General features: G+C 42.9%; 1 protein-coding gene and 1 pseudogene across 5 annotated transcripts in view; both read left to right on the top strand.

Annotated features, from left to right (window-relative positions):
- The first annotated feature begins 541 nt into the window (after positions 1–541).
- LOC103071531 (cytochrome c oxidase assembly factor 3 homolog, mitochondrial pseudogene) lies at positions 542–1,319 on the top strand (annotated as a pseudogene). The gene has a single exon (XR_014368597.1). The product of XR_014368597.1 is annotated as a cytochrome c oxidase assembly factor 3 homolog, mitochondrial pseudogene (transcript).
- Positions 1,320–8,901: 7,582 nt separating this feature from the next.
- Positions 8,902–9,839, top strand: part of PUM1 (pumilio RNA binding family member 1) — a 129,811-nt gene continuing 128,873 nt past the window's right edge. For 2 of the 4 annotated variants that reach the window (XM_007448786.1, XM_007448785.1), the window contains exon 1: positions 8,902–9,003. The gene's annotated coding sequence lies outside the window, so the exon portion shown is untranslated. The remainder of the gene's footprint in view (positions 9,004–9,839) is intronic. The other 2 variants (XM_007448789.1, XM_007448787.1) reach the window with 2 other exon arrangements.

Here is a 9,839-nt window from a genome sequence, read left to right as displayed (position 1 = left end):
TGACAAAACTGAACATAAATTAGAAATAGAATGGTAACCTGAAGAAAGCACCTATAAAAAACATACAATAAATATCATAAATGTGGAAGCTTTCAAAGCATTTCCTTTAAAATTATAAACCTGATACACATGCCAACTATTTGCTATTTCTACTCAACAATGTGATGGAGGCCCTAGCCAGTGCAATAAGAAAAGAGTAAGAGATTCATGGCATAACTATTGTAAAGGAAGAGATAAAATTGTCATTATACACATATGACATGATTATTTTCATTAAAAAACACAATAATCTCTAGACAATTTACTAGAGTAATAGAAGAATATTGCAAGGTAGTTGATTCTAAGGTCTGTATACAAAATTGCCAATTGCTCTCCTATACACCAGTAACTTCATATGATGTAATTATAAAAAGAACTATGACACAGGAGTAAATCTAATAAGGTATAAGATCTTTAGATACAAAATTATCTAAAAGTATAAGAAAAAGTTATAGGGACTCTCCTGTTGGCTCAGTGGTTAAGAATCAGCCTGCCAGAACTGCGGAGGGCGGAGCGGCAACATGGTGGCGCCGGGAGCTGAAGACCCTCTGGATGCTAAGAGCGGAAAGGGCCCCCTGGCTCAGCGCATCGACCCGACGCGGGAGAAGCTGACTCCTGCGCAACTACAATTCATGCGGCAGGTGCAGCTCGCCCAGTGGCAGAAGATGCTGCCACAGCGGTGGACCCGGAACATCGTGACCGGCCTGGGCATTGGGGCCCTGGTGTTAGCAATTTATGGTTACACCTTCTACTCGGTGTCCCAGGAGCGTTTCCTGGATGAGCTGGAAGATGAGGTCAAAGCTGCTCGAGCCCGAGCTCAGGAAAGGGCATCAGGACACTGATCCAGACGGGCATCCTGCATCTCCAACCTGCTGGAGTCCTTTCACATGATGGATGATGCCCCACGACCCTGTAGAAATGGAAGCCTGTTCACAGCATTGCTTTCCTTCTTACTAACTTTGGACGATGATAGAGCTCAAGTAAACACGGGTTTGTGCATCTGGCCATTGTCAAGGGAACATGCCCACCTCGCACTCACTGTGTGTGGCCACTGACTCCTTTTCCAGTTTGTTTCCTTGTTCGAGGTATCTGACCTTGGCTTTTCCCAAGCTTTCTGACTTTGTGGTTTATCCCCTTCAGGGTCTGGCTGGGAGGGTGGAGGACAAGAGGTGGGCTCTTAATGGGGGTAAGGGTGGCAGCTCTGTGCAGTGTTGGAGCCTAAAGTGGGAAAAATGGGGTCAGGTTGAGAACAAAAAACTGAGTCATCTCTCAAAAAAAAAGAATCAGCCTGCCAATGCAGGGGACACGGGTTCAGGGCCTGGTCCGGGAAGATCCCACATGCCGCAGAGCAACTAGACCTGTGCACCACAACTGCTGAGCCAGCGCTCTAGAGCCCGTGAGCCACAACTACTGAGCCCACATGCCACAACTACTGAAGCCCGCATGCCTAGAGCCTGTGCTCTGCAGCAGGGGAAGCCACCTCAGTGAAAAGCCCATGCACCGCAACAAAGACCCAACACAGCCAAAAATAAATAAATAAAATAAATTAAAAAAAAAAAATAAAAAAATGCAATACATAAAAAAAAAAGAATCAGCCTGCCAATGCAGGGGACATAGGTTCGAGCCCTGGTTGGGGAAGATCCCACATGCCACAGAGCAACTAAGTCCGTGCGCCACAACTACTGAGCCTGCGCTCTAGAACCTGTGAGCCACAACTGTTGAGCCTGAGTGCCATAATTACTGAAGCCCATGCGCCTAGAGCCCATGCTCCATAACAAGAGAACCCACTGCAATGAGAAGCCCACGCACCGCAAGGAATAGTAGCCGCTGCTCGCTGCAACTAGAGAAAGCCCGTGTGCAGCAACGAAGACCCAACACAGCCAAAAATAAATAAATAAAATAAATAAATTTTAAAAATAAATGAATAAAATTGTCAATATATACTTCCTTCCAATACTGTTTTTGTTCTGTCCCACAAATTTTGACACATAGTGTTTTCCTTATTATTTGTTTCTAAGTAATTTCCTTTATATTTTTAAAAAAACACAGTGGTTGCTTAAAAATGTAATCTTATAGTGTCCAACTTACAGGATTTGTAGTTTTCAACAATAAAAAAGTTTTAACTTTCACATCTTATGGTTGGAGAACATGGTCTATATGATATTGATTGTTTGGAATTTGTTGTGGCTTCCTTTATAGTATTATGCATGTTCTATTTTTAAACATTTACTATGTATGTTTAAAAAGTATGATTTTCTGTTGGTTGAGAATAGAATTCTACATATAGCCAGTAAAATGAGCTTTTGGTGCTGTTCAGGTTTTTTTTTTTTTTTTTTTTTTTTAGGCCACTTAGTGCTTGGTTTGTGGGATCTTAGTTCCCCGACAAGGGATGGAATCCCAGGCCCCCTGCAATGGAAGTGCAGAGTCCTAACCTCTGGACCACCAGGGAATTCCCAAATCTTTCAATATTTATTGGAATTACTCTTAAGACTTTTTTCCTGCTATGTTATTTTGTATTTCCTATTTCCTGTGTAGTAAATAGAAATGTATATATATATATATATATATATATATATATATATATATTTGTACTTTGCATGATGAGGTTTTCTTCTGCTAGTTTGAAAGTTATAAATGCTATTTTATTTTTTGGGAATTGCCTTAACCTTAAAACTCATACTCATGTTTATTTAATTCCTACCAGTTTCTAAAATCTATCTATACTGACATCTCCTAACAAGCCAGTGCTTTTACATCTTTTTCATATGCCATCAGATTCCTCTGTGAGGTCATTTACGGACATATTGTCTAGAACTTTAGTTCTGGGATTTTATTAATAAACTTTCTAATTCTTTTTCTTTGGTATTAGCTTTTCTTTTTCTTTCTTCCTTCCTTTCCTTTTTTTTTTTTGTCAAAACTATACTTTGCTTCCTCCATTTCTCGCATGTATTGAATTTGCCTCAGTTTTGTTTTCATTGAGGCTTTCCCACTTCCCTGATTTGACCCCATGTCTCCGGAGGATGGGTGAAAAGACAGTCACCATCCTTTCAACCCTCACTGACATACCAGTTTTAATTTTCCTCAGGTTTTTCTTATTTACAATTCATAGTGCTTCTTGACTCTGTGGCTTTATTTTTTTCATTAGTTTTGGTAAATTAGCCCTTTCATGTCAAGTATTTCTTCTGCCCCACTCCTTCCTTCCTGTCCTTTCAGTTTTCCAGTGCCCTGTATGTTAAACAGTCTCATTCTCTCCTCTGTAACTCTATCCTTTCTCTCTTTCCTACCGTTTTTTGCCTCTTTATGTTTCATTCTGGATATTTTCTTCCCACTTCTAAATTTACTAATTCTCTCTTCAGCAGTGTTTAATCTGCTGTTAACCCCAATCCATTGGGTTGTTAATTTCTATTATATTTTTTCCGTCATAGAATTGGCTTTTGTCTGTACTCTCCAGTTTTCTGTCAGAATTATCCATCTTCCATTACCTTCTTGAACACAACAAACAATTTGATGACTTCAATATGAGGTTCTTTTGCATGCTTTTCAATTGTCTTTCGTTGCTGCTATTTTTTGTTCATGTTATCTTGTCTCCTAGTATGCGTGATTATTTTTGTTTGTTCACTGAATATTATATTTGCATAAGTGTTCATAAAAATAATTTGAGGCCTAGATAACGATATCTTTAGAGAGGATTCACTTTGTTTCCTTTTCTTTTTTTCCTTTAAAGACTTTTTTAATGTGGACCACTTTTTTTTTTTTTTTTAAGTCTTTATTGAATTTGTTACAATATTGCTTCTGTTTTATGTTTTGGTATTTTGGCCATGAGGCATGTGGGATCTTAGCTCCCTGACCAGGGATCGAACCCGCACCCCCTGCATTGAAAGCCGAAGTCTTAACCACTGGACCGCCAGGGAAGTCCCTCACTTTGTTTTCTGCCAGGTACTTGGGCACTGGTACTCTGGGATCACTTTAAGACAATTTCAGTGTTTGAGATGTTTTGAAGTTGAGTTTCAATCTTTGTAAGAGCTTGTCTACTCTATTCACCTTTACTTTTAGGATACAGTCTGTTGGGATCCCAATCCAAAGTGAGAGCTGTTTACTAGGTGCTTTCTCTCTTAGCAGGTTCTGGACTCCAATCTCTGTTCTGCTAAGTACCCAAGGCTGTTGTAAGCATCATTCTGCCTCTTAGCTACCTCTCAGGAAAACTACGTCTCAAGAAATGCCCCACCTGGAAAAGTAGTCCTATTTATGGGGCTTACATTCCTCAATCTCTCTCCTTTCCCAGATCCTGGCTCAGTAATTCTTCACTAACTTGTTAACTTTCCAGTGATTTCAAGATGAGATTTTCAGATTTTTTCCAGTTTGCTAGTTTTCCTCAGTGGGAGAGTTGATCGGAATTACTTAGTCACCAACGTTGGAAGCCCAAACCCTCCCTCCCTCCTCCGTTCCTATGGGAAAAGCACTCTAATAACCAAGATTTGCTAAAAAACAGAATGACAATGGAAATGTTAACAGCGTAACAATTACCCAAGTACCAAAACAAAGAGTGGAAGTGCAACCCAAGGGAGAGTCTACAAATATACAAAAACACAAGTGTAACACAGTTGAAAAAGCAAAGCAAATCAACACTGATAACAAAGCATCTTTCCAGAAAATTGGGGGTGTCCCAACTTTGCTTGAGAATGCTTTATATTCAGTTTACAAATACAATATTATAGTAACATTTACCACACAATAGCAGTTGGCTGTAAGAGAGTGAAAGTCTGTGGAATTGAACAGCATTTGTCCACTCCAGGATTTGTTCTCAGCTGTCAGCATGGCCAGTTTGCTGACTCACTGGTGAGCCTCAGACCATCCTTGGAGAAACCACTTCCACACGAAGGAAAAGGTAACATTTGAAATTCTTGAACAAAGGCATTCTTGAATGGCCTTCACTAATTGTTTCTGTCTGAGATCTCTCTTTGTCTGATTAGGTTACAATGGAATGGATTACTGATTAGATTAGAACACCCTTCCCAAATCCACCCTAATCCTCATCCCAGGTCAGTTTGATTAGATTCTTGGTTTTTGAAAACTCCCAAAGATTGATTACATTATCTGTTATGCATGGGCTTAATCAGTTGAATTGTGGAGATTTTCAAGATTTAGGGATGATTTCGACAGCCTCCTGAACAGACAACTCTCAGCAAATAGCCTTAGATAACACACTTGGATAAATACTAATCTGGTTCCATAACCTCCCAAGTCTCAGTTTTCTCATTTTTATTTAAAAAAATTAATATTTATTTGTTTATTTTTATTTTGGCTGCACCGAGTCTTAGTTGTGGCATTTGGGTTCATTCATTGTGGCATTCGGGTTCCTTCATTGTGGCATTCGGGATCATTAGTTGTGACATGCAGAATCTTTTCAGCTGGGACATGTGAACTCTGAGTTGCAGCATGCATGTGGGATCTAGTTCCCTGACGAGGGATCGAACCCAAGCCCCCTGCACTGGGAGCACAAAGGCTTAGTCACTGGACCACCAGGGAAGTCCCAGTTTTCTCATTTTTAAATGGGAATAATAATGTTGCTCATATCATAGGTATTTGGGGAGTTTTAAATGAAATAATGTATGTAAAAGTCTTACAGTGCATGGCACACAGGTAAGCATTTGATAATAGGATGTCTCATGAGTTTGTTGCAGGTGATGTTGTGATAGAGTTATTTTTGGGGCCTGGCGGGGGCCTAAGGTTTTTTGAGAGCAATTCCTTAAGGGAAAGCAGGGATGGCTGGCTGATATTCTGTTGGGCTTTGGATGGAGGAGAGGACTGGATGGGGTGTGGTACCACATGACTGTGGCTAAACTGATAATGGAATCTCCGACTGAGTAATGAAAGCTAAAGCTTAAAATTGAGCTAATCATGTATCTCAGAATGACATCATGGAGCACAGAGCCTGGTAAAGTTCTGGAAATTTTGTAATTTTCTCATGTCTGCTAAGTTTCCTCCTCTTATATGTTTTTCTAATATGGCTACTCAGCACATTCCACTGTCCTGGCCCCATGGGGCTAAATGCTTTATCTGCTTTATTTCATTTAGTGCTGTTATATTAACCTTATGTTCCGTGGGAGAAAACTGGAGGCTCAGAGAGGTAAGGAAGTAATTTCTGGTCTGGCTTAAGAGCTGGGATCTTTGAATACAGCATATTACTTTTAGGACCATTGGATTTGAGAGTTATCACTCTAAATAGCTGTTGAATTCATTCATTTAACAAACACTTAATGAGCAATGACTCTGTGCCTTGCACTAAGCTGCTCTCTGGGGTTTCAGAAATGAATACAAGACTACAACTACAATAAAACAGCTACATTTATTGAGTGTTAATTCTCTGTCAGGCACTTTATATATGTTAGTTTATTTAACCGTTGTAACAGTCCTGTATGTACTCTTATTTTGCAACTGAGGGTGCTGACACTCAGGAACTTGTCCAAGGTCACATAGCCTGGAAGTAGCAGATCTTTAACTTCCAAGTCTTATCTTCTTTTTCAGAAATAAAAATTTCACCCTTTTATCTTTTAAATAAAAAATAACATAAAAAAGTAATATCTCCTCAAACAATATAAACAATGTGAGTGCTGATTTTCTCACAAAACTTGCCAAAACACGGTGTTAATGATCATTTAAATTTTTGCCAGTGTATTTAATAGATGAAAATATATTTCAAAGTTGCATTTCTTTTTATTATTCACTTTTTCTCATTTTTATAGCTTTAGTGAGATATATTTCTTTTTAAAAATATTTATTTATTTATTTTTGGCTGAGTTGGGTCTTTGTTGCTGCATGCGGGCTTTCTCTAGTTGCAGCCAGAGGGGGCTACTCTTCGTTGCGTTGCGTGGGCTTCTCATTGCAGTGGCTTCTCTTGTTGCCACACAAGGGCTCTAAGGTGTGCAGGCTTCAGTAGTTATGGCTCGTGGGCTCAGTAGTTGTGGCGCAGGGGCTTAGTTGCTCCGCGGCATGTGGGATCTTCCGGGACCAGGGGTCGAACCTGTGTCCCCTGCATTGGCAGGTGGATTCTTAACCACCAGGAAAGTCCAGATATATTTCAAATAATATAAACTTCACCATTTAAGGTGCACACAGTTCAGTGGTTTTTAGCATATTGTCAGAGTTGTGCAACCATCATTATAACCTAATTTTATTTGTTTATTTGGCTGCTCTGGGTCCTCATTCCCGCGTGGGGGATTTTCAATGGGGCATGTGAACTCGTAGTTTCGGCACATAGGATCTAGTTCCCTGACCAGAGATCGAAGCTGGGCCCCCTGCCTTGGGAGCGGGGAGCCTTAGCCACTGTGCCATCAGGGAACTCCCGGTTATCTATTTTATATATAGCAGTGTGTGTGTGTTAATCCCAAACTCCTAATTTATCCCTTCCCCACCTTCCGCTTTGGTAAACATAAGTTTGGTTTCTATGTCTGGATTGCTCTTTTTTAACTGATTAGAGAATTTCTGTATTTATCATGAAGATTAACCATTTGTCTACCACGAGTATTGCAGTATTTTAAAGCTATTTTCTCGCTTATTCATTGACGGTGGCACTCTTACTATATAAATGTTTAATTTTCCTTCAATTTTTAAAGGGATTTATTGATTTTGATTCATTATAAACATTTCCCCTCTGTAATTAAAAAGCTTTCTCCCCCTATATCCTCTTCTGGTCTTTTATAGCGTTGTGGTTTGCTTGTTTCCAATCCATCTTGGGTTTAGTTTTTTTTGTTTTTTTGTGGCACGCGGGCCTCTCACCGTCGTGGGCTCTCCCGTTGCGGAGCACAGGCTCCGGACGCGCAGGCTCAGCGGCCATGGCTCACGGGCCCAGCCGCTCCGCGGCATGTGGGATCTTCCCGGACTGGGGCACGAACCCGTGTCCCCTGCATCGGCAGGCGGACTCTCAACCACTGCGCCAGCAGGGAAGCCCTGGGTTTAGTTTTACATATAATAACTATATCTTATGAAATACTACTGATTTTGAAAAGTCACTTTCATCAAATAGCCATTTTCTATTTCTATTCATTTTCGGAACTGGACAGAATGACAACAGCTAACACTGAATGAGTGCTTACAAACAAGGTCAGCTTTGAATCTTTGATTTGGGTTTAATGTTCTGCTATCTCCATCTTGAAATTCATTAACAATTTTGAACAAGGGGCCCTCACACTTTCATTTTGCGCTAGACCCCGCAAATTCTATAGTGGGCTTATTTACAAGTACCAGGCACTGTACTAAGCATTTCACATTATTAAATGGAATAATAAGCCATATTATCCACTTAATCCTCAGGGCAGAGTTAAGTAGCAATTCTCATTTTCCTTTCCATTTTACAAATAGGGCAATGGAAGCAGGAAGATTAAGTAAATCCACAGAGCCAGAAAGTTGCAGCAAAGGGGTTTGAACCCAGCTTCTGTCCCGCCAGAGCCTTGGAATAAGCGTCCATTAATCCCGCAGGCCGTTACAATCTGGAGGTGAAATAGGGAGGGCGCGGAGGCGGGTGGCGCCTCGGCAAAGGTCACTACCCTGACACCGCGTGCCCAGCTCCGTGCGGTGCTGGGCCGGGAACCGGGCACCGCGGGCGCTCCAGGGCGGGCCCGCGGGACTCCGCCTGCTGCCCGCGGCGGCCCGCGAGGGGACGGCGCGCGCTCCCCTCGCGGGCGGCCACTCGCGCGCGCAGCGGTAGTGTTGCCTGCGAGTTTCCCAAGTTCACACAGGCCCTGGGTTGGCATGGCAACCAGGCAACCTGTTCCACAGCCGCCTGCCTTCTCCACACATGCCGCTGCCACAGCCAGGGCCGGGGCCCGAGCCTATCCCATGATGCACAGCGCCAGCCCAGTCCCCAGTGGGCCGCCATGTTGTCGGAGTGAAAGGTAAGGGGGAGCGAGAGCGCCGGAGAGAGAAGATCGGGGGGCTGAAATCCATCTTCATCCTACCGCTCCGCCCGTGAGTACCCGCACCCCGCCAGCCCCAAACGCTGCTCCGGACCCCCAGCGAGCAGATTATCCCTTTGTATTGGTGTTTGAGAGCGGCTGGGGGGGTGAGAAGGGCTTTGGAAAAGCCGCCGGGGCCCTGGCTGAGGCTTCTCACTCGCTGTTCCTCGTACATGTTTTGGAGTCAGCAGCAAGGCCCCTATTGTTATCAAAGGAGGGAGGGGGTGGGGAGCTGGGTCGAAGCGAGGAAAATGCCGGGGGTTTAGGCCCGGGCCCAGGGCATAGACGTGTCTCTACATTTCTGCTCGGCCCCGTTGGAGCCCCTGAAGATTGCTGTTGCCATTCGGGTTGCTTTTTTGATGGGTTTGCGAAGCCCCGAGTCTTCTGTGTGGCCATGAAGTGTAATTCTGTGCCACTCAGGATTTCTTCGACTTCTTGAGCTTCCGTGGCAGCGCCGAAGCAGGAGGAACAATAAATAGCTTTAGAAGCAGCCGTGGCCCTCGTCTGCAGACGAGACCCACCATGGGGGAACTTTGCGATCCTTAAATGTGGAGAAGTAGGCGATCAGGAAGTTTCAGATCGCTTTTTAGGCTCCTGGGTACTTGTGGCCTTTTGTTTCCGTGAGAGCTTGTTTTTGGTGGGTTCTTCCTCTTTGAGCCTCCCTGTGTTGGTGCGTGTCTGTCTTAACTCTAAGAAGGGTTCATGCCTTCGTAGTAGGTAAACAGATACACAATACTAGATAGTTTTTAGTCCTCATGGACGTCCTTGGTAAACCTAGATCGTTTGTTAATACTTGTCGGTACCACTCGCACGTCAAGTGAGGAATACACTCCCGTACCCCCCCCTCCC

The sequence above is a fragment of the Lipotes vexillifer genome, unplaced genomic scaffold (assembly GCF_000442215.2).
Source record: "Lipotes vexillifer unplaced genomic scaffold, Lipotes_vexillifer_v1.1 scaffold969, whole genome shotgun sequence".
Classification (NCBI taxonomy): Eukaryota; Metazoa; Chordata; class Mammalia; order Artiodactyla; family Lipotidae; genus Lipotes; species Lipotes vexillifer.
This window is presented reverse-complemented; position numbering and strand designations above follow the sequence as displayed.